Source organism: Crinia signifera, chromosome 1, assembly GCF_055691185.1.
Source record: "Crinia signifera chromosome 1, ASM5569118v1, whole genome shotgun sequence".
NCBI classification, from domain to species: domain Eukaryota; kingdom Metazoa; phylum Chordata; class Amphibia; order Anura; family Myobatrachidae; genus Crinia; species Crinia signifera.
The window spans coordinates 259513937-259520551 of NC_139217.1; the positions used below are offsets into that span (position 1 = coordinate 259513937).

A 6615-nucleotide genomic window follows, 5' to 3' on the forward strand; every position below is an offset into this window, starting at 1 on the left:
AACAGCCACTACCGTGGTCCAGACTCCGGGACCATCATTCTCGTTGCTCCAGACCCCCCCAACCACCGCACAGCCAACCAGCGGTGACCAGGATGGCTCAAGTAGCCGTAAGTAAATAATTTGTCTAATGTTTACCTACACATTTCTACACATCAACAATCACAACAACCACATATGTGTATCCAACATCAACATTAGTTGCAACATATCACTGCAGGGCGAACATGAGGTGTGTCCTGTCCTTCTCCAGGAACAAGGGTCCCCTTGGTGGTTTTTTTGAGTGTGGCCATGCCTCACCCCTTGAATAATTGACATAACAGTACATCCAATGAGATATCCGACATTAGTGGTGTGGTAGTTATGTGGCTCCAGGTGTTGGGTAACTCCAGTTCCCAGCATGATGTGCAACACAGGGCCGGATTATAATGGAGGCACAAGGGGTCAGTGCCCCTGGGCCCCCCTCTAGCTAGGGGCCCCCTGTGGTTGTCATGTATTTTTGACCAAAAAATGTGTAAGTTGTTTTTTTTCTTTTTTAGCTAAATGTTTTGTGCATGGGTGGGGTAGTGCTGCAGCTTCACCTATCTGCCAATGTGACAATGATTTATGGTGCTGAGCATCGGGAGCCAAGGCACACTGATTGCACAAGTGTGCAGTGCATTTCTGGGAGTTGACTAAGTCCCATGACACTTTGCACCAGAGGACAGAGGCTGAGAAGTTTGTGCTGAGCTCTGATTGGTGGAGCTCATTACATGCTTCTCAGGTCCATGGAGAACAGCAGCAGCAGCTTAGTCATGGGAGGGATTTTAATCAGAGGCAGCACTAGGACTGTGAGGTCTCCACCAGAGTAAGGGGCAGAGGGACAAACACAGGCTTTTCATGTGGTGTGTGTGTGTGTGTGTGTGTGTATATATATATATATATAAATATATATATATATATATCCCCTGCAGTTAATTAAGTATATTATTTTGTAGTACTGTGTTTACAGCAGACCCATCTTCAATGTAGTTTAAAAATGTATGTGGCCTTCACACATAACTCTCAACTTATTTTTAGGTACAAATACAACAAACATTTGTGTATGTTATATATTAATTTTTTATTTTTATCCCTTCCCTACAGACACTGGACAGCAGCAGGAGGAGGTGGCAGCCCTAATGCGGGAGATTGTCCTCACCCTCCTGTACCTCCAGATCCTGTTTGGCCTTCTGGAGGCCCGAATTTAATTTTTTTTTATCCCCCCCCCCTTATTATTTTTGTGGCAAATAAACGTTTATGTACAGTTCGAAATTGCCTTTGTTTTTAATCAGAAATATGTTAGAGGGCTTGTAAGGGTAGGTACATACAGATGTGTACTGTAAGTTATACTTGTAATTTGAGGTGAGGGGTAATGATTGATGTGTGAATGTGTGTGTTTTTGAATAAAATAACACATAGTAAAAATGCATGAATTTTTTATGTTGTTCGATTACAACATCACACATAACATCAGGGTAGGTATACATGTTACACATTGTGGACAAAGTAATTATGGACATAATTTAGTACATATACAGAAACACCAACATTACTTGATGTAAAAATAACAGCAAAATGGGGACACATAGATAGTGATTAAAATGCCACATTAGAACATCACAAATATACATGTAATGAGGGTTCAAATGTAGTTTTATTAGGTCTTTATTGAGGTAGACAATTGAGTTAATAGAAAACAATAATTGAATAACAAATAGATTAATTAATCAATTGTGAGATTTGTAGTTGAAAGGGAAGATTTGCAGGTCCATATATGTGAAGGGTATGCCAGCGTACACGGACGTACGCTCACTCTCACGAGCGGTGACATAACTTGTGTTTTCCATTGAAAACAATAGGGACCCGTGCGTGCAAGCTGGCGTACGCTCAGATCTCCGCAAGAAGTCGGTGGGGAGACGGAGGAAAGACGGCCGTACACGGCGCCGTACGCTCAGTTGTACGCCTGTTGTCGGAGTGCAAGGGCTGGCCCGTCCGCGTACGTTGCCGTACGCTCATTTGTACGCCACTCCCCTTCTACGTTATTTCTGCCCGTACGTAAGCGGCTGATTTGTGGGTGGACTTAACCCTAACGGCCGCGTACGGCTAGCGTGCGGTAATGGCGAACGTACGCACGTTTGGCCGCTCCGAGCAGAATAATGCCCTATATACCATTATACCCCATGTAGGGGGTATTAGTGCAGTGGAATCACTATTGTCCCTGAGTAACAAAATTGGAAACTCCTCTCCTATGGTAATTGCCTTCTTGAATTGATATTAAAACATAATCTTTTTATGTACGATGGGTGGTACTATGTCCAAGTGGCTGGCACCGCCATGGGGTCAAATGTAGCACCCATGTATGCAAGGATCTACATGCATGAGTACGAGACCACCATGATTCTGACTACTTATGGGCAGTGTTCCCTCTAAGCTGTGCGCACGCACAACTCGACGAGCGTGCTCACAGACATTACAACAGAGCGCACAAAGCAGCAGTTGTCCCTTTTTGCAGTTGTGGACTCAATTAATGTATGTTTCATCCATTAACTACATTGTGTGCTGTGCTTTGAATGTATAAATGTTTAATATAATTTTGAAGTAAATTTAACACAAATGCTGAACGTCATTTTCCAGGTTTTGAACATGGTCCAAGAATTGAATCAATTAGATAGTACTGTAAGGTTCACGGGCATGATCAGTGAGGCATCAATTCATTTTTTGGCTATTACGGTTACAAAAGTGGGCAATAAATTGCAAACAACTTTGTATCATAAGGAGACTGACCACAATACAATTTTGCATGCCTCTAGTAACCATCCGGTACATTTAAACGACAGTTTAACCACATCACAGTTCATGAGTGTCCTCCGTAACAATACGGATGAACGGATGGCAGAAGCACAATTGATTGAAATAAGAGAATGTTTTCTCATGAGAGGATACAAACCTCATAGATGGATCATAGATGGATGTGTAGAAAGGGCTAGACAACGCAAAACCAGGCAATCGAATAAAGCAGTAAACCGTTTGGTATATGTGACCCAGAATGACGACAAATCATCTGTTATCTCTAAGTCGACAAAACGTCATTGGCCAATTCTGAAATCTGACCCAGGACTTGGCCTAGGCCACATGGAACCCCCCATGATGTCATTCATGAGGGGAAGAAATCTAAAAAAAAAGCTGTTAATGCACCCAACAGGTCAGAAGACACAAGGTGAACATACTTGATTACAAACCGGTAAACCTGGTTGTATAAGGTGCACTAGTTGCGTGACTTGCCGGGCCATGATTCCAGGGAGTAGTTTCCCACATCCGCATACGGGCAAGGCAATTTCAATCAAGTATAAATTGCATTGTCGTATGGATTTTGGGATTTATTCACTAATTTGCCCATGCGGATTGACTTTCGTGAAAGAAAGGCGAACCATCGATACTAAATTCGCCAGGCTATTGTCTACAGGGTCCACCGATAAACCAGTGGGAGGACACTTTTTGAGAGTGGGCCACCAAGTGTCCTCATTGCGATGTAGTATCACTGATTGGGTCCCTCCCTTACCATGGGGTGGGGATCGCCTGACTGTTCTGAAAAAATTTAGAGGCCAGATGGATTTTCCGTTTGGACACATTAGTTCCACATGGTTGAAATTAGAATATTACACTAAATATCTTTCTCTGTTAAAAAATTTTTCCTCGCTGATCAAGTGCACCTTATATGCACTTTATATGCACTTCATATGCAGTGGTGAATTTTGTGATTATAGTATAAAAATTAAAAAATTCCTTTAAAACTATTAAAAGTTAAAAAAATATATATATATATAAAAAATATGTAGAAATGTAATGATATTTAAGTTGTAATGTGCAGTGTGATCATAATTGCTTTACTTTGCTTGGTAACTTGTACTCCTGGTGTTCTTTTAAAACAATGTGCGTCTATTAATGTATGTCTAACATTTGATTTGCTAGGATAGGATGCTGGAATTTAGATTGCTTTGATTGTTTAATTTTTCTTTTTTTATATAGATAATTTTTTGGATTAAATGATGGGCGCCTTACATATGTTTACTATCACTATAGTGGACCCTGTGATTGATATAATGAGTTTTTTTTTTTCAAATGGAGAAGTACGATATAAGTGACATAACATATTAGCTATTGCCACAGTGGAACGCATACTTCCGCATAGCGTTCCATTAAGTGGAAGAATGACAAGATTTAGCCGTGTCTCCGATTTCCCACCTACGCACACAGCTACTGCCAGTGCCACCTGCCATGGTGCTCCTAAAGTCACTGTCAGCCTCTCATGGGATTTCACAGTCAATGTTATGGCTGCTGAGATTTCTGTAACATCCAGGAGCTGAGAGCGAAGCAGCCCCATTTTACTCTGTCTCAGAACAGTGGCGCACGCAGGGGGGTTTATGAGTACCCAGAAACCTCCTAGGAATCTAAGGGTCTTAGACTGAAAGCTGAGGGTCCCCTCTTTCCATGGGTACAAGAATTTTAAAAATCAGCCCTGGGGAACCAGAGATATCTGACTTCAAAGTAGTGGTCCCCATCCAAGCCCTTTACTTGCTCTTCCCAGTCAGATATCTGACTTAGGCCAGTATTCAATGCTCCCGATTCACCATTTTTTCTGCGAATGGGGCTGTTTTCACTCCTTGCTGTGAATTTTTTTCACTGAAAATATGAGGTACTTGTTTAGTTTCACGGCGGCAGCATGGCCGCCGCGAACTTCCGGGTGCGGCGCTCACCAAACTATCTAAAATAAAAGAAATTAACTCTATGCCAACGTAGATAGTTCATACCCCTACTATCCACGTTGGCATAGAGTTGATGTTAGAAAGCGTGGCAAACGCAGCGTGGGCGAGCGAAGCGAGCCCAGCAAGCCCCCGTGAAACTAAACAAGTACCAAATATGATTCACCCTATTCAATGTTCACTGTTTGCTGAAAGCGAACAGTGAATGTCGGCCAGTTCTCTGTTTCATGCTCGCTGCAATTCGCTGGTGTATTTCAATGGGGTTTTCACTGGGATTCGCCGAGAGTGTATTCAATGCTCAAATGGAGAACTGCTTTCTCCATTGATTTTCGCCATGATTCTCCGTTTTAAATTAGTCATCTTTTTTAGGTGAACTGGAAAGTGATCTTTTAAAATAAAGCTTTTTTTTTTTGGTGTCAAAAAATCAGATTTTTTTTCTGTGAAGGGGCATGCTATTTTTATTCATGTGCTTGCATTACATGAATATATTTAATTTTTTTTATTTTTAAACATTTTTTTTTATACATTCGCCAGCAGGGAGCCACTCATTAATATTCATATATTCACTACACTCTGGTCCCGGCTTGTTACGTGCTGTAGGTGAGGTGAGAGTGTGCCGATTTATTGTGTTATTCGGTACTTGTGTAGTTTCACGGCGCCACCGTGCGCACAGTCTGTGTTTGAAACTTGGCAGCTTGCCAGACTCTGTGTTTAACGGTGCGCGTGCCGCTCTAGCTGTTCTCAGCGCAGCGCGTGCCTGCTTTACATATGTAATCTATGTTATCAGCGTAGCGCTGGATAGCAGCAGCGCGCGCTGACAGGTCACTGTGGTACTTGTAGTTCGATTCTCGGCCTTTTGGCTAAGATCAAGTGTAGTATCTGTTCTTATCAGTTTATTCTGAGAGGCAGCTCTGCTCCTTGTTTCTTGGACCGACAACGGTCCTTCTCAGGGCTACCGTTGCCAGGCCGAGAAGAGCGAATTGAGCGAAGACGTCGGGACTGCGAGGAGGAGAAACATCGCCAGAAGAGGGAGAAGCCGGAGAAGACTGAGGCTCAGACTTGCTCTGCTCTGCCCTCCGAAGCGACTGCCGACCCCTCCTCTCGACGCCGAGGAAGAAGCTCCGCCCCCGACTGCGAGGAGAAGGGGATTTCGCCTGAAGAGGAGATCAACGCACCCTAGCCACCTGGGAGAGGCAGACTTGTTTGCTCTGCCCTCTCAAAGCCTTGCAGCACTCCCGAGCTGCCTAGGAGGGTCAGACTTTTCTGCTCTGCCCTCTGAAGCCTCCACCGCTCCGGAGCCGCCGCCGAGGGTCAGACTTTCTGCTCTGCCCTCCGAAGCTCTGCAACGCTCCCCAGCCTCCGTGGAGGGTTATACTTGCTTTGCTCTGCCCTCTGAAGCCGTGCATCGCTCTCTAGCCACCTTGGAGGGTTAGACTTGTGTTGCTCTGCCCTCTGAAGAGATCTCCTCCTTCCCCCCCCTGCCGGGGTCCCGGAAAAGACCCTTTTGCCCCGAGAAGCCGGAAGGATGGCCACAGCCTCCGCTCCGGCCCCCCTCGCCGGGAAGAAGGGCAAGTCCCCAGCCGAAACCTCAGCAGACGTGGCCGGCCCCAGCTCCTGCCCCCCTTCAGGAACACCACCAGCGGTGCCCGCCAGGGATAGCTCCAAGGCTACCCCAGCCCTGGAACCCTGGATGAGGCAGACCGTGGTGATGAAGCTGAAGGAGGTGGACGGACGGGTGCCGGACCTTTCGCTGGTGCAATTCGGCAAGATGATGGTCCTGGACCAAGGATTCTCGGCCCCCGAAGTCCTCAGCACCCAGACCTTCATCAAGGGGATC

The 6615-nt window shown here is 44.9% G+C and overlaps 1 pseudogene; it reads left to right on the plus strand.

The window, feature by feature from the left end:
- Nucleotides 1-5618: 5618 nt before the first annotated feature.
- On the plus strand, nucleotides 5619-5725 carry LOC146045025 (U2 spliceosomal RNA; annotated as a pseudogene).
- The last annotated feature ends 890 nt before the right edge of the window (nucleotides 5726-6615 follow it).